Genomic DNA, 18,365 nt, shown 5'->3' on the forward strand with positions numbered 1-18,365 from the left:
GAGTTCAAGGTTGTAGTCAGCTGTGATCCCACCAGTGCACTCCAGCCTAGATGCCAGAGTGAGATCAAAAAGAAGAAAGAAAAGAGAAGTGAAGGAAAAAGAAAGAAAGAAGGGAGGGAGGGAGGGAAGGAAGGAAGGGGAAAGGAAAGGGAAAGGAAGAAATGAGAGACAGAAAGGAAAGAGAGAAAGAAAAAGGAAGAAAGGAGGGAAGGTAGAAAGGGAAGGAAGGAGGGAGGAAAGGAAGGAAGGAAGGGGAAAGAAAAAAATTTTCAGAGTTAAACTAAAAAGAGACAATTCTATGCTTAATTTAAAGGGGAGCAATAAAATGAATTAATGCAATCTGAAGCTTTTGAGAGAAATTCCAGTGAAGAATGACATCTTCATTATATTTAGCCTTAAAACGTTTTTTGATTGTAATATTTTTGTTGATATACATTTGGTATTTTTTTGAGACAGGATCCCACTCTGTTACCCAGGCTGGAGTGGAGTAGCACCATCTCAGTTCTCTGCAACCTCCACCCCTCGGGGTCAAGCGATCCTCCCACCTCAGCCTCCCAGGTAGCTGGGACTACAGGCACGCACTAGCATGCCCAGCCAATTTTTGTACTTTTTGTAGAGATGGGGTTCCACTATATTGCCCAGGCTGGTTTCAAACTCCTGGACTCAAGCCATCTGGTGGCCTCGACCTCCCAAAGTGCTGGGATTACAGGCATGAACCACTGTACCCAGCCTATATTTGGTACTCTATTGCAATCTATGGAATCATTCTGGTTTAATATTAAATAGAAGACTAAATTGAATTAGCTCATTTTTATGCTGGTTTTAGTAAAGTTCTTGTTGCTTTTGGCCTTTTACAGAGGTATCTCCTAACTGCCTACTTTTAATGGCTATTCTAGGTATCAAAAATTCAGATTATATGAATAACTTTCTAAATAATAACCTGTATAATTAGTTTCAATTTTTTAGTACTTTATTCTCCAATTCTGGTTCTTCGTTACACAGCCTTAAAGGCCAGAAATTCATGTTTTCATTCTGGCAAGTAGAGAACTGCAAAGGCTTTAACCCAGATTTTGGCATATTTCCACTCAATAAGCAGCCCTTACATATTGTGCTAAACATGGAAAGTAGATCTAGTTTTGAATATAAACTGTATTTTTAACAGATTTGCTGCAACCTGTTCCCTTGTCTCCAAGGTGCATAATTCCTATAAAATATGCAAATGACCAATATTTAGATTGTAAATAATTTGGCCAGTAAAAGCAGCAATGGTTGGGTAGCTGCAGGAGATGGGTCTCTCTGTTCTAAAGTACAAATCTCAGCTTTGTTGAATTAGTGGGGGAAGGGAATTCCAGAGATTCCAGTCATTTTACATTTTGTAGAGATAACGTGGCATAAGTGCTGTTATCATGACTTAATGTAATAGTATTTGTAACTTTAGAACTCTTGCCAATACTTCAAAAAGAACATATTTTTTAGCTTCTGCAGATTTATACCCAAACAGCCAATATGAAGTAAACAAGAAAACAGTGTACATTTCTCCTTAAAATATGTTTTTCTGAAAATCAAGGACCAAGGAAATGTTTTTCTGGTCACAAAATTCTACAGTAGGATTAACAGTTTAATGAAAATTCATGTACAAATTTTCTGCACATTTGCTTGTAAATTTTAGCTTAGTCTATATAAAACCTAGAATATTTCTTTTTCTTTTTCTTTTCGAGACAGAGTTTCACTCTGTCACCCAGGCTGGTGTGTGCAGTGGTGCAGTCATGGCTCACTGCAGCCTTGACCTTCCAGGCTCAAGCAGTCCTCCCACCTCAGCTTCCCAAGTAGCTGGGACCACAGGCACATGTCACCACACCCAGCTAATTTTTGTATTTTTCAGTAGAGATGGGGTTTCACCATGTTGCCCAGACTGAACTACTGGGCTGAAGCGATCCTCCTGCCTCGGCTTCCCAAATTGCTGGGATTACAGGCATGAGCCACCATGCCTGGCCTAGAATATTTACAATATCTTCTAAAACAATGTGAAAATTGTTTAAGTGATTTCAATAATTTTCTGTATTAGGCTAAGTATTTACCTTTCTCATTGTATTTGAAGGAAGTACACAGTAACATTTTGCATGGAGTTTCTATGCTAAAATTTTTGAATACCAGGACAATACATAGGTCTTACAGTTTGGAAGATATAGAGATTAGCTGATATTAATGTTAGGAAAAAAGGGGTTTTTTGTGTTTGGTTGGTTGGTTTTTTGTTTGTTTGTTTTTTTGAGATGCAGTCTTGTTCTGTTGGTCCAAGGCTGGAGTGCAGTGGTATGATCTCGGCTTACTGCAACCTCTGCCTCCCGGGTTCAAGCGATTCTCCTGCCTCAGCCTCCTGAGTAGTTGAGACTACAAGTGTATGCCACCACACCCAACTTATTTTTGTATTTTTAGTAGAGATGGGATTTCACTGTGTTGGACAGGCTGTTCTCAAACTCCTGACCTCGTGATCCATCCGCCTTGGCCTCCCAGAGTGCTGGGATTACAGCCATGAGCCACTGTGCCCAGCCTAGGAAAAAAGTTTTTTAAAATTAAGACTCTATATGTACACATTTCACTGTTTCAGAAAATTGAAATGCAGTTTATAGGGAATTTTCTGTGGCCATTCAGAATAGCAAAATATTCTTAAATCTTTTCAATCTAAAATGAGTAATCCATTTTAATAACTAATAATTATTTTACCTACCAGTATCACTTTCCATGTAATAGAAATAAATTTAAATTCATGGGTAGAAGTTTTACATTTAAACTTTATTTTCATTTGAATTCACTTGAATGTAAGGCCAGAGATTTTTGCGAGTTGGATTCTTTGACTAAGGATTCAAAATATCGATAGCTTTTAGCAGTTTGAGTGACAGTAGGGATTGGAATGTCATCTAACTCTTCTGCCATTCCACCAGAAGGGGGCAGCAAAGCAAACCAAGAGGAAATTTATGGGTCAAAAATTTAGAAAAGTCACTCCAAATTCAGAGAGCTAAGTACAAAAGTTTGTTTGGGTGGCTTCAGTGTTTGGGAGTGTATATGAAGGCCCTACTGCCAGATGCCCCATAGACCATTTTGCAAGAGGCTTGAGCAAATCTTAAAGCTTCAGTATATGTTCCTGCAGACTGAGGCCTAGCAAATAAAAATCATTGACCTTGTTGGATGCTTTCCGTGTGCCAGACACTCTGCTAATCTCTGTACACATATTTATTCAGTCTTCACAAAAACCTTGTGAGGTAGACTGTCTTATGAATAAATCTGAAAAATACAGACTTTAGATAATGTATATAAACTCACACAAAGTAGTACAAAGCCACAATTTAAATCTAGCTCCTATTCTAAAATCCTCACTCTTAACCACTGACCCTATTATATGCCTCTAGATTTCAGAGAAGATAGGAATACAGGCTTTAATGGATAAGAAATGTATGTACTAGTTAACTCAGTTGAAAAAGGGGCTAGTTAAGTCAAAGGTCACTGATAGGCTTTATTTATTTAATTTAATTAATTTATTTATTTATTGAGGCAGAGTCTTGCTCTGGCGCCCATACTGGAGTGCAGTGGCATGATCTGGGGTCTCTGCAACCTCCGCCTCCCAGGTTCAAGCGATTTTCCTGTCTCAGCCTCCAAGTAGCTGGGAGTACAGGCGCCTGACACGACACCCGGCTAATTTTTGTATTTTTAGTAGAGAGAGGGTTTCATCATGTTGGCCAGGCTGGTCTCCAACTCCTCACCTCCAGTGATATACCTGCCTCAGCCTCCCAAAGTGCCAGGATTACAGGCATGAGCCCAAGACACACACACACACACACACACACACACACACACACACATGTTTATTTATATATATATATATATATATTTTAAGACGAGACTCTGTGGCCAGGCTGGAGTGCAGTGGTGCAATCTCAGCTCACTGCAACCTCTGCCTCCCGGGTTCAAGCAATTCTCCTGCCTCAGCCTCCTGAGTAGCTGGGACTACAGGCACGCACCACCAGTGGGCCCAGCTAATCTTTTTTTTTTTTTTTTTTTTTTTGTATTTTTAGTAGAGACGGGGTTTCACCATGTTAGCCTGGATGGTCTCGATCTCTTAACCTCGTGATCCGCCCGCCTCGGCCTCCCAAAGTGCTGGGATTACAGGCGTGAGCCACCGCACCCAGCTCCCAAGACATATGTTTTAAAGCCTATGAGTTCGCCAGGCATTATGGATAACACCTGTAATCCCAGCACTTTGGCAGGCTGAGGTGGGTGGATCACCTGAAATCAGAAGTTGAAGCTGAAGATCAGCCTGGCCTACATGGTGAAATTCTGTCTCTACTAAATATACAAATATTATCTGGGTGTGGTGGCAGGCCCCTGTAATCCCAGCTACTTGGGAGGCTGAGGCAAGAGAATTGCTTGAACCCAGGAGGCAGAGGTTGCAGTGAGATGAGATCGTGCCATTGCACTTCAGCCTGGGTGATGGAGCAAGACTCCATCTCAAAAAAAAAAAAGTCTTGAAGCTGGGCGCAGTGGCATGTGCCTATCGTCCCCACTACTGAGGAGGCCTTAAGTGGGAGGATTGTTTGAGCCCAGAAATTTGAGGCCACAGTGTGCTGTGATATCACCTGTGAATAGCCACCGCACTCCAACCTGGACATCCTAGCAAGAACCTGTTTCTACACACGCACATGCACACACACACACACACACACACATACACAAACGAAAACTGATTAAGGTTATCCACGTGTTTTTTCTTACTGTTTCTGTCTACTTCCTAATCTGCAGATCTGCAAAAGGGGTAAATGCAAAATGGGGTAAATGTCTGGCAGAAGTCAGAATCTGGAATTTTTACCAATTTTGTCCAATTTAATTTTACAGTCAACTTGGTCAGCTACTGACGTATGTTGGAAATCATAGCCACAATATTTTGCAGCTCCTCTCGTCAAGGTAGTGTTTGTTTTCCCAGCCCTAGTATTTGGGCTGGCCTTGTGCCTTGCTTTAACCAATAAAATGAGCAGATGTGTTTCTGGGCTGATTCTGGGTCTAGACCTTAAGAGACCTCCTGCTTCAGTCTCTTGGGGTACTGCTGGCATGTAAAGAAGCTCAGGCTAAGCCATGAACTGATGAGAGACCATGTGGAGAGATTCCCAACAAGTCCCAGCCCACATCACATGGAAGAAAGTCATATAGCAGTGCCCTCATGCAGAACGGTGAGAAATCATTAAGTGTTCTTTTAAAGTTATGTTTTATAGTAGTTTTCTAATTTATTTTTTATTTTTTCACATGTAGAGATGGGGTCTTGCTATGTTGCCCAGGTCGGTCTTGAACTCCTGGCCTCAAGCAATGTTCCCATGTCACCCTCCCAATGTGCTAGGATTACAGGCATGAGCCACTGCACCCAGTCTACGGTAGTTTATTATGCAGCAATGTATGACACAAACAATTACAATAATGGAGAACAGAATATAAATTAAATCTACAAATATTTCATGTAGATTCTACTTTTTTCCTATCCACTATCACTTTTCCACTGTTTGTCTGTATAAAATCACCTGTGTCCCTTCTCTTTTCCTTTCCACAGCACGATACTGGTAATGAACAGTGAAAACGTCAAAAGGCTGTAGCTAAAAGCCAAAGAATTTCCTAAGTCTTAAGCCTTAAATAATCAGAAATGTGCCTGCATGTTTGATAAAACTCTCTAAGAAGCTCCTAAATCTGGGAAAGCATTTACCCAGACTGTAAAGTAGAAAGGCATTCTAATAGTCCTTTTAGCAATTATGTTTTTTAAGGCTAGAATGATATATACACGTAGTGATTTTTATTGTGAAAGTCTTAAGCCCATGACTGGGAGTTAGCACAAGTCTAAAAATCCTTTTTTTTTCTTTTTCATTTTTTTGAGACAGGGTCTCACTCTGTCGCCCAGGCTGGCATGCAGTGGCCCAATCTCGGCTCACTGCAACCTCCGCCTCCTGGGTTCAAGCTATTCTCCTGTCTCAGTCTCCCGAGTAGCTGGGATTACAGGCATGTGCCTCCATGCGCGGGTCATATTTTGTATTTTTTTTTGTTTGTTTTTAGTAGAGATGGGATTTCACCATGTTCGCCAGGCTGGTCTCAAACTCCTGACCTCAAATAATCTGCCCACCTCGGTATCCCAAAGTGCTGGGATTACAGGCGTGAGCCACTGTGCCCAGCCTCCTTTTTATTTAAATGTCTCTAAACAATTATTTGAGAATTTCTGATAGGCAATGCTATATCTACTGCCTCCAACTTACAAGCGTTCATATGGTGCTCACTGTGTCCACATACTGTTTTAAGTAAATTATTTAACTAACAATATAGGCACTATCTTCAGTCTCCATTTATATATTTGGATATCAAGTTACGGAGAGAAGTTAAGTAACTTGTCCTAGGTTACAATGAAGGGAAGGTTTGTTCCCTCTATACTAGATGAAAGATGTGGGAGAGGAGGCGGGACTGGAGTTAGGTGATATTATATATTCAAGTCACAGCCCTATTTAAGTAATTCCTCCCAGGAAAGTAACCATGAGAGCAGAGAGGCCTTAGCATTTGACATCTATTATGTGACTCCAAGCTTTCTAGCCTTATCTGCCACTCCCACTCCTCCTCCACCCTAACCTTCAACCAGAAATTTAGCCCCCAAATAAACCTTGGAATTTTCCAACTCTATGCTTTGCTCCTTGGCCCCACCCTGACCACTTTCTCCAAAAGCAAAAGTAGAGTGACATACCTTTCAAAGTCCACCAAGTTTACTTTGTTTATAAAGTCTTTCTACTTCTCCATGTATCACTCCCTTGATCTCTGGCAGAATTATCTACTTTCTCCATCAAGCTTCCTTGGCTCTTGTATTCTATTCAGTTTTTCCACATCATTTAAAATTGGCTGTTTATAAAATATGTCTTCCACATTCGCTTGCAAGCTCCTTGAGGGCCTAACCCTATTTTCTGCTTACAGGTAGACCCAGATGCACATAACTTACAAAGAAATTGTCTGAATGGAGGTGGCAGTCAGAGTGAAGAAGGTACCCTTTTTCGGGCTGTTACATAAATTTTAAATTGCAACACTTTGGGCAGCTGAGGTGGGAGAATCACTTGAACCCAGGAGTTCGAGACCAGCCTGGGCAACATAGCGAGATTCCATCTCTGAAAAAAAAAAAAAAAAAACCACTAGTGAGACGTGGTGGCATGCACCTGTAGCCCCAGCCAATCAGGAGGCTGAGGCAAGATAATCACTTGAGCCCAGAAGGTCAAGGCTGCAGGGAGTCACGATTGTGCCATGCAGTCCAGCCTGAGCAACAGAATGAGACCCTATCTCAAACCAACTAACCTCTGCTAGAAGCACTTGCATATAGTGAAGAATTCATAATTGAGTGGCAGAGAGACAGATTATGAGGCATCCTTCTTGATGGAGTGTTTTATAGGAAAGGCAATGTGGCTCTGGAACTAGCAGCTGTAGGGCTGGCTTCTGGATCCTGGCATCAACAGCATGTTTTGACAGCCCAGGTCTATAGAGTAGATTTGTGAGTCACTCCTGAAGCTCAGCCTATACACTATTTCTTTTTTTTTGAGATGGAGTCTCACTCTGCCACCCAGGCAGGAGTGCAGTGTCTCAATCTTGGCTCACTGCAACCTCTGCCTCCCGTGTTCAAGTGATTCTCCTGCCTCAGCCTCCTGGGTAGCTGGGACTACAGGTGCCTGCCACCACTCCCGCCTAATTTTTGTAATTTTAGTAGAGACAGGGTTTCACCATATTGGCCAGGCTGGTCTGAAACTCCTGACCTTGTGATCTGCCCACCTCGGCCTCCCAAAGTCCTTATATGCTGTTTCTTTAACCTGACAAATTTTATAATATACCATGTAGTAAGTCCCTTTTGGCTTACACCAGCTAAGGGTAGATTTTGCCTCTGCATTGAACCCAGACCAATGCATCTCCCTAAGAAAAATTATTGTCAATAATTCTCAAACGATTGCCTCTCTAATGTAAAAAGCAAAGTAAATTCAGTTAACTTGTTAACAATTGCCTGAGTTCATAAAACAGATATTCCAGGAAGATAAGCCTTTTTTCAAACAAAGAATTCATAGAGCTATTTCACATTTACATTGTCTAAACTTTCTAAAAATAAGTGTTTTTTAGGCATTTAAAAATTAATCCAGGCAGGGTGCAGTGACTCATACCTGTAATCCCAGCACTTTGGGAGTCTGGGGCAAGAGGATTGCTTGAGCCCAGAAGTTCAAGACCAGCCTGGGCAAGATAGTGATACCTTGTCTCTACGAAAACATTTTTTTTTTTTTTTTTTTTGAGACGGAGTCTGGCTCTGTCGCCCGGGCTGGAGTGCAGTGGCCGGATCTCAGCTTACTGCAAGCTCCGCCTCCCGGGTTTATGCCATTCTCCTGCCTCAGCCTCCCGAGTAGCTGGGACTACAGGCGCATGCCACCTCGCCCTGCTAGTTTTTTGTATTTTTTAGTAGAGACGGGGTTTCACCGTGTTAGCCAGGATGGTCTCGATCTCCTGACCTCGTGATCTGCCCGTCTCGGCCTCCCAAAGTGCTGGGATTACAGGCTTGAGCCACCGCGCCCGGCCTACGAAAACATTTTTAAGGCTTGGTGCAGTGGCTCATGCCTGGAATCCCAGCACTCTGGGAGGCTGACGCAGGTGGATCACTTGAGGTCAGGAGTTCGAGGGCAGCTTGGCCAACATGGCAAAACCCCATCTTTACAGAAAATAAAGTTAGCCAGGTGTGGTGGCACACATCTCTAATTCCAGCTACTAGGGAGGCTGAGGCAGGAGAATTGCTTCAACCCAGGAGGTAGAGGTTGCAGTGAGCCAAGATCACACCACTGCACTCCACTCCAGCCTGGGCAACAGAGCAAGACTCCAACTCAAAAAAAAAATTTTTTTTTAATTAGCTGGGTTAATTTTTTAATTCGTCTGTAGTCCTAGCTACTCGGAGGGCTGAGATGGGAGGATCTCTTGAGCTTGGAAGGTCAAGGCTGCAGTGAGCCATGATCATACCACTGCATTCCAGCCTGGGTGACAGAGTAAGACCCTTGTCTCAAAAATAAAAAAAAAAATCCATGTTTATTAAGACAATTTTTAAGATGATTTTTGAAGGTAATTTACATGTTATCTCAGCAAAATTTTCAATAATGTGAACTAAAGGCATTAATCTTTAGCAAAGAGATTTTTATTCAATATTTTATTATCAAATGTTCAAACAGAAAAGTTGAAAGAATTATACAGTGAGTCATATAATATACTCATCATCTAGATTCTACAACTAACATTGTTATTTTTATCACATGTCTAATGATCTATGCATCACTATTCATCCATTACTCCATCTTTTAAAATATGTATTTCAAAGTAAGTTGCAAACACGAGTACACTTCACACGTGAACACTTTAGCATAGCAAAAGGATTTTTTTCAGGTATAGTATTTGTCCACTGGAGGGCCTCCAAATGCCATAAAATGTATTAAAAGTAAGTTCATCTGTAGTCCCCAAGAACTGGAGAAGGTCCTAGGGAAGGAGACGCATGGTGTGTAAATTGCATCAATTAGGGCGAGAGACTCTATCTGAAATCCAGAAAGAAGATTTCAGCGTTTTTTATCTTTACCCTCCGAGTTTCTCTTCCTCTTTTTACAGGTACTTTCATTGTAAAGGAAAAAATGTGTCACTGGCCTCTCTCCCCAACAAATGATTTGAGCTCTTGAAGGTCACAATTCTTTAGACCAGAAACTCAGAAAACTTGAAGTCAAGATGTTATTATCTTTGTGGAAATGAGTTGATGACATAAATTAAATGTTTGTTAGTTTGTTGATTGTTAACTCACCACGAGGACAGGGATTTTGTTATCACTTGTCCCCAGAAGGTAGACAGACACTCCCTGGAACATACTAGTGCTCAATAAATATTTACTGAAGAAATGAATGAATCCAAGTGCTTTATTCCAAATATAATCTTCACACATTTAATGTCATTACTGTCAAAGTTAAGACAATTAGCCTACTTTTTAGTGTAATAGAGCTCAGCATAGCTATGTAATGTAATGAATACCATTAAATTCCAAAAAGGAAAACAATCTCAAATGTAGCTCATTTTTCCAAAAACATGAAGAAATCTTGAGGATTCCACTGGGAAGTTACCTTTACAAAACAAAAACAAAAACAAAAAGGGCTGGGCGCAGTGGCTCACGTATGTAGTCCCAACACTTCAGGATGTCAGGACAGGAGGATTGCTTGAGCCCAGGAATTCAAGAGCAGTTTGGGCAACCCAGGGAGACCTTGTCTCTACAAAAAATAAAAATTGAAAAATTAGCCATGCTTAGTGGTACATGCCTATGGTCTCAGCTACTTGGAAGGCTGAGGTGGCAGGATCACCTGAGCCAGGGAGGTCAAGGCTACAAGTGAATGATGATCATGCCACTGCACTCCAGCCTGGGCAACAGAGCCAGACTTTGCCTCAAAAAACCCCCATAAAATATGGATATAGATTGATTATCGTAGATCTGTAGCTGCAGCTACAGAAATGACCATTTTTTGCTATGTGCAGCAGAGGAGTCAGCTTAAGCCTTCCCAGCTTCGGGGGCTCAACTGGCGCTGCCGGGGCAGGTGCTGCAGAGACTTGTGTTGCTGGGCGAAGTAGCGCTGCCTTCTGGCGGGGGCCACAGGAAACTTTCCAGAATGGGCTTCCCAGAAGCAAATGTGAAGTTTTGAAATTGGGCTGAACTTCTTCTGTGAATCCATGGGAACAAGAGCCAGTGGAATCTGAATCGTTGTTTATTTTATTTTATTTTATTTTTTTTGAGACAGCGTCTTGCTGGGTCGCCCAGGCTGGAGTACAGTGGCGCAATCTCGTCTCACTGCAAGCTCCGCCTCCCGAGTTCACACCATCCTCCTGCCTCAGCCTCCCGAGTAGCTGGGACTACAGGCGCCCGCCACCACGCCTGGTTAATTTTTTGTATTTTTTAGCAGAGACGGGGTTTCACCGTGTTAGCCAGGATGGTCTCGATCTCCTGACCTTGTGATTCGCCCGCCTCATCCTCCCAAAGTGTTGGGATTACAGGCGTGAGCCACCGCACCCGGCCTTGAATCGTTAATGTTACTCTCCTTTTTTACCCACAGACTGTTGATACCTGAGGAAATTCAAGTACAATGCAATTTTTTAATTAACTTTTCTTTTTTTTTTTTTTTTTTTTTTTTTTTTGAGATAGAATCTTGCTCTGTCTCCTAGGCTGGAGGGCAGTGGCACCATCTCAGCTCACTGCAACCTCCGCCTCCTGGGTTCAAACAGTTCTCCTGCCTGTCTCCCGAGTATCTGGGATTATAGGCGCACCCCACCACACCCAGCTAATTTTTTGTATTTTTAGTAGAAATGGGGTTTTACCATATTGGCCAGGCTGGTCTCAAACTCCTGACCTCAGGTGATCCGCCCACCTCAGCCTCCCAAAATGCCGGGATTATAGGCGTGAGCCACCGCACTGGACCTTTTTTTGAGACAGGGTCTAGCTCTGTCATTCAGATAAGAGTGCAGTGGGACATCATGACTCACTACAGCCTCCAACTCCTGGGATCAAGTGATCCTCCCACCTCGGGTTCTCAAGTAGCTGGGACTATAGGTGCACACCACTGTGCCCAGCTACTATTTTTTTATTTTTTGTAGAAATGGGGTCTTGCTTTGTTGCCCAGGAAGGTCTCAAACTCCTAGGCTCCTGTAATCCTCCCACCACAGCCTCCCAAATACTGGGATCATAGGCATGAGCCACTGCACCCAGCCTTTGTATTAGCTTTTTAAGGTGATCATTTTCTTTAATACTTCTCTGGCCTAGAAGAGCATCTCCATATCCAGCACAAATTAACCAAACTAACATATATCTCAAACAGCAATCAGGGGCTGTGCTAACATCTGTAATCCCAGCACTTTGGGAGGCTGAGGCAGGTGGATTACCTGAGGTCAGGACTTTGAGACCAGCCTGGCCAACATGGTGAAACCCTGTCTCTACTAAAAATACAAAAATTAGCTGGGTGTGGTGGCATGCACCTGTAATCCCAGCTACTTGGGAGGCTGAGGCAGGAGAATCACTTGAATCCAGGAGGCAGAGGTTGCAGTGAGCTGAGATTGCACCAGTGCACTCCAGCCTGGGTGACAGAGTGAGACTCTGGGGGGGGGGGGGAAAGACAGAGTGCAGTGGCTCACATCTATGATCCCAGCACTTTGGGAGGCCAAAGCAGACAGATCATGTGAGGTCAGGAGTTCGAGACCAGCCTGGCCAACATGGTGAAGCTCTGTCTCTACTAAAAATACAAAACTTGGCTGGACGTGGTGGCACGCACCTGTGATCCCAGCTACTCAGAAGGCTGAGGCACAAGAATTGCTTGAACCCGGGAGGCCGGGGTTGCAGTGAGCGGAGATCGCGCCATTGCACTCCAGCCTGGGAGACAGAGCAAAACTCTGTCTCAAAAAACAACAACAACCAAAAAAGAAAAATTAGCCGGGCGTGGTGATGGGCGCCTATAGTCCCTGCTACTTGGGAGACTGAGGAAGTAGAATCTCTTGAATCTGGGAGGCAGAGGTTCTGTGAGCTGAGATCACGCCACTGCAGTCCAGCCTGGATGACTTCTCAAAAATAAATAAATAAATAAAACCCCAGTCTCTACAAAAAATTTAAAAATTACCCGGTCATGGTGGTGCATGTCTGTAGTCCCCTGTTACTCAGGAGGCTGAAGTGGGAGGATCACTTGAGCCCACCAGGTTGAGGCTACAGTGAGCAGTGATGGTGCAGCTGTACTCCAGCCTGGGTGACAGAGCAAGATCCTAAAACAAAAAAACAAACAAAACAAAACAGCCATTAGGAGAATTTAAAAAAATATTTTTGTCAGCCAGGTGTGGTGGCTCATGCCTGTAATCACAGCACTTTGGGAACGAGAGGAGGGCAGATCATTCAAGGTCAGGAGTTTGAGACTAGCCTGGTCAACATGTTGAAACCCTGTCTCTACTAAAAATTACAAGAAAATTATCTGGGCTTAGTGGTGGGCACCTGTAATCCCAGCTACTCGAGAGGCAGAGGCAGGAGAATCGCTTGAACCCGCACGGTGGAGGTTGCAGTGAGCCGAGATCTCAACACTGCACTCCAGTCTGGGCAACAAGCAAAACTCCATCTCAAAAAACAACAAAAAAAGTATTTTTGTCTCTACAGCAGAATGAGACACAAATTATTTTTTGAATGTTCCTGCACAGACAATAACATAAACAGTAATTTTAAATCTGTCAATTTTCCTGTTAGCGATCATAATGGCAGCCTATCTAGGTGGGGAGCTAGGGAGAGGGAGAACAGAGAGACTTTAAAACCATAAAAGTCACCTTTTATTTGATACTCAAAAGAGGTTCTAGGAGAAATTTTATGAGATGGAAGTATGTGAGGAAATAAGGTACATACTATTTCCATGTTGTAAAATTCAGTTTAGTGAAATAAACTACAAGAGGTTAGATGTGTGAAGCAATATCCTGCTACAGGTAGTGCTGCCTTCACACTAAAGAAATGTATGATTTGTAGACACCAGGCCCTGCCAAGAATTTTTTTTTTAAGACGGATTCTCACTCTGTCACCCAGGCTGGAGTGCAATGGGTGTGATCTCAGCCCACTGCAACCTCTGCTTCCCGGGTTCAAGTAGTTCTCCTGCCTCAGCCTCCTGAGTAGCTGGGACTACAGGCGCACACCACTGCACCCAGCTAATTTTTGTCTTTGTAGAGATGGAGTTTCACCATGTTGGCCAGGCTGGTCTTGAACTCCTGACCTCGTGATCCACCCATTTCAGCCTCCCAAAATGCGTGATTTACAGGAATGAGGCACCGTGCCCAACTCCTGCCAATAATTTTAAATGGCCCAATGATGACTGTTGTTAAAGTAAACTTAGAGAAAATACCCTTTTCATCATCAGAGGCTCACTCCCACTGGATGGAAGGTGATAGATTTCAAGCCCCAAACAGTGGAAGAAAAATTTATCCCGTTTAATTACAATATATTCCTTTTTTGGTCCAGTTTTTGACTCTCCTATTTATCTTGGAGTTAAAATGTCCTTTTTGTGAATGATGGGAATGAATAGGTTTTTAACATTTCAAGGGACTCACCTTGACCAAAAAAAGTTAAAAAAACTCCATGTTAGGCCAGGCACGGTGGCTCATGCCTATAATCCTAGCACCTGAGATCAGCAGTTTGAGACCAGCCTGACCAACATGGTGAAACCCTGTCTCTACTGAAAAATACAAAAATTATCCAGGCATGGTGATGCATGCCTGTTGTCCCAGGTAGTCGGGCGGCTGAGGCATGAGAATCACTTGAGCCTGGGAAGCGAGCCGAGATTGCACCACTGTACTTCCACCTAGATGACAGAGTAAGACTCTGTCAAGAAAGAAAAGAAAGAAAAGGAAGGAAGGGGAAGGAAGGAGAGAGAGGAAGGAAGGAGAGAGGAAAAAAGGAGAGAGAGAGGAAGGAGGGAGAGAGACAGGAAGGAGAGAGAAAGAAAGAAAGAAGGAAAGAAAAAAGAAAGGAAGGAAGGAAGGAAGGGGAAGAAAGAAGAAAGTAAGTCCATGTTAGTCTCCAAAATTATTTTGGAAATTTTACTGTACATAAAATTCCAATATCTGGAATGTCTAAAGAGTATCTTCCAGAGTAGGGTTTTATAATGCAAAAGATAAATACATTAAAATCTCCAAGAATTTTAAAAATTCATTTTTCTTATGCAGGTACTAGACAGGAAACTGAACAAAATTGGTTGGTAGAACAGGAATGCCTCTATTTTTAGCCCCTGCAAAGCATCTCAAATTCTCTCAGGGGATGTACTAAAGCTAACCAGTAAAAGATTGCTTTTTGGTATAAATATAAGGGATACAAGTGCAGTTTTGTGATGTGAATATATTGTAGTGGTGAAGTCTGGGCTTTTAGTGTAACCGTCACCAAAATAATGTATATTGTACCCATTAAATAATTTTTCACTCCTCTACCCCTCCCACCCACCCACCCTTCCTAGTCTCCAGTGTCTATTGGTCCACACTCTATGTCCATGTGTACACATTATTTAGCTCCCATGTATAAGTGAGAACATGTGGTATTTGACTTTCTGTTTCTGAGTTGTTTCATTTAAGACAGTGGCCTCCAGTTCCACCCATGTTGCTACAAAAGATACGATTTCATTTTTTTATGGCTAAATAGTATTCCATTGTAATATATATATGTATGTATGGGCCAGGTGTGGTGGCTCATGCCTGTAATCCCAACACTTTGGGAGGCCGAGGTGGGTGGATCACCTGAGGTTGGGAGTTCGAGACAAGCCTGGCCAACATGGAGAAACCCCGTTTCTACTAAAAATACAAAATTAGCAGAGAGTGATGGCGTGTGCCTGTAATTCCAGGTACTCGGGAGGCTGAGGCAGGATATATACACACACACACACACACACACACACACACACACGTATATATATGTGTATATATACACACATATCTACATATACATGTACACATATATATACATATACACATATATATACACGTGTATACACACACACACACACACACACACTAGGCTAGGTTTGGTGACTCAGGACTATGATCATTTTAGGAGGCTGAGGCAGGCAGATTGCTGCAGCTCATGATTTTGAGAACAGCCTGGACAACATGGCAAAACCTCTTTTCTAATTTTTTTTTTTTTTGACATGGAGTCTCACTGTCACTCCAGGCTGGAGTGCAGTGGCACAATCTCGGCTCACTGCAACCTCCGCCTCCTGGGTTCAAGCGAATCTCCTGCTTCAGCCTCCCAAGTAGCTGGGACTACAGGTGCACACCCAGCTAATTTTTGTATTTTTAGTAGAGACGGGGTTTCACTATGTTGGCCAGGGTGGTCTCCAACTCCGACCTCAGGTGATCCGCTTGCCTTGGCCTCCCAAAGCACCGGGATTACATGTGGTGAGCCACTGCACTTGGCCTGAAACCTTGTTTCTACAAAAAATACAAAAATTAGCCGGGTGTGGTGGCCTGTGCATGTAGTTTCAGCCACTCGGAAGACTGAGGTGGGAGGATGGCTTGAGTCCAGGAGGCAGAGGTTCCAGCGAGCCGAGATCGTGCCACTGCACTCTACCCTGGGTGATAGAGCCAGAACTTGTCTCTCTCTCTCTCTATATATATATGTGTGTGTGTGTGTGTGTATATGTATATGTATGTATGTATGTACACACACACATCACATTTTCTGTATCCCATCATTTGTTGATGGACACCACTCAGGTTGATTCCATATCTTTGCTATTGTGCATAGTGCTGTGATAAACATATGAGTGCAGGTATCATTTTTTTCTTTTTTATACAGGGATTGCTTTTCCTTTGGGTAGATACCCACTAATGGGATTGCTCAATCAAATGGAAGTTCTATTTTTAGTTCTTTGAGAAATCTCCAAACTGTTTCCCATAGAGGTTTTGGTAATTTACATTTCCACTGACAGTGTATAAGTGTTTCCTAAAAAGTAGTTTTTGAAGTCTACTGCCTAAGTATACTTCCTAGCTCTACCATCTGCTAGCTGCATGATCTTGGTCAAATTACTTGAGCCACTTTGTGCCTCAATTTCTTCATTGATAGAACAGGGTTAATTGCAGAATCGAGATCACAGGGCTGTTGTGAGGGTTAAAACAGATAATCTACATAGAAGCTGAATACACTGCCTGACACAAAAGTACTAATTTACTGCTGGCTGTATTAGTTAATGTTTAGGCTAACTTGCTGTAATAACATTGTTTTAAATAAGAAATGTTTATTTCTCCCCTGTAACAGTTGTGAAGATAGACAAGAGTTCATCCAGGGACCCAGCTGGCCATGTCTCTACTTGCCTCTGTGTGTAGATTCCGTATCTGAGTAACAAGCAGTTGTCTTCAACCACATGGGGTTGAAGTAGCTCATCAGTACCTTGTCCACATTCCAGCCCTGAGTAAGGCAATGTGTGGAGAGTAGGCGAGTTCATTCTTGAGGCCATTAAAGCAGAAGAATCCTGATTACTTCCACTCACATTTCATTAACCAAAACCTAGTTCAAGTGGCCACACTGATTTGCAAGGGAAGCTGGGAAATGTCTCCAGCTAGGAAGCCATGTGCCCACCCATCATTTTGAGTGGAGAGGGGATCTATTATTTATTTTTATTTTTATTTTTGAGATGGAGTTTTGTTCTTGTCGCCCAGGCTGGAGTGCAATGGCAGGATCTTGGCGCACTGCAACCTTTGCCTCCTTGGTTCAAGCGATTCCCTGTGCCCAGCCAGGGAATCTATTATTAAAAAGAAAAAGGAGGCCCACTCTAATGACCTCATTTTACTCTAATTACCTCCCTAAAGATCCTATGTCCAAATACACTCCCATTCTGAGGTATTTACGGATTTCAATATGTGAATTTTTGGGGAGACATAATTGGGCACATAGCATGGGTTAAAGAAAGTGGAAATTGTATCCTTTGACTTTTTTTTCTCCACCTTTCTGTGTAAGCAGGAAAGGACATCTTTTGGAAAAAAGATATGGAGAAGAAAATGCCCAGGAATGTGTAGAAGCAAGGATCCTGAGTTGCTCTTCTGGTAAGAAGAAAATGAAGGGGATAAAATGGGTCTCTGGGGTACACTGCCTTTAGCTCCAGAAATGTAAATAGGCTCTTAGGCTCCTTCTGTTACAGGCTCACGTTCTTAATCCTAATGACAAGAATGCCATTAGGGTTATTGGTAAAAAGATATTTTCATTTTACATTTATGCCTGAACTTTATAAGTTTCCATTTTAAACCAGGAAATAAACTCAGTCAGCACTTTTATTTATTTATTTTATTTTTATTTTTTGAGACAGAATCTCACTCTGTTGCCCAGGCTGGAGTGCAGTGGTGTGATTTCAACTCACTGCAACCTCCTCCCAGGTTCAAGTGATTCTCCTGCCTCAGCCTCCCAACTAGTTGGGATTACAGGTATGCACCACCACGCCTGGCTAATTTTGTGCTTTTAGTAGAGATGGGGTTTCTCCATGTCGGTCAGGCTGCTCTTGAACTCCCGACCTCAGGTGATCTGCTCGCCTCGGCCTCCCAAAGTGCTGGGATTACCTGGGTGAGGTATGAGCCACCTCACCAGGCCGTATTTCTTTTTTTTATTTTTATTTTTTGAGACAGTCTCGCTCTGTCGCCAGGCTGGAGTGCAGTGGCATGATCTCGGCTCACTGCAACCTCCAACTCCCTGGTTCAAGCAATTCTCCTTCCTCAGCCTCCCGAATGCTGGGATTACAGGCATGTGCCACCATGCCCAGTTAATTTTTGTATTTTTAGTAGAGACAGGG

The 18,365-nt window shown here is 42.7% G+C and overlaps 1 long non-coding RNA gene across 2 annotated transcripts in view; it reads right to left on the reverse strand.

Annotated features, from left to right (window-relative positions):
- Positions 1 to 9,153: 9,153 nt before the first annotated feature.
- The window catches only part of LOC139362779 (uncharacterized), a 38,105-nt gene continuing 28,893 nt past the window's right edge, over positions 9,154 to 18,365 (reverse strand). The window contains exons 3-4 of one of the 2 annotated variants that reach the window (XR_011622076.1): positions 12,699 to 12,837; positions 9,160 to 11,158 (exon numbers count right to left, since the gene is read on the reverse strand). This is a non-coding gene — a long non-coding RNA (uncharacterized lncRNA). Of the gene's footprint in view, positions 12,838 to 18,365 lie in introns of both variants that reach the window. The other variant, XR_011622075.1, reaches the window with a different exon arrangement.

Source organism: Macaca nemestrina, chromosome 4 (assembly GCF_043159975.1).
Source record: "Macaca nemestrina isolate mMacNem1 chromosome 4, mMacNem.hap1, whole genome shotgun sequence".
Lineage (NCBI taxonomy): Eukaryota > Metazoa > Chordata > Mammalia > Primates > Cercopithecidae > Macaca > Macaca nemestrina.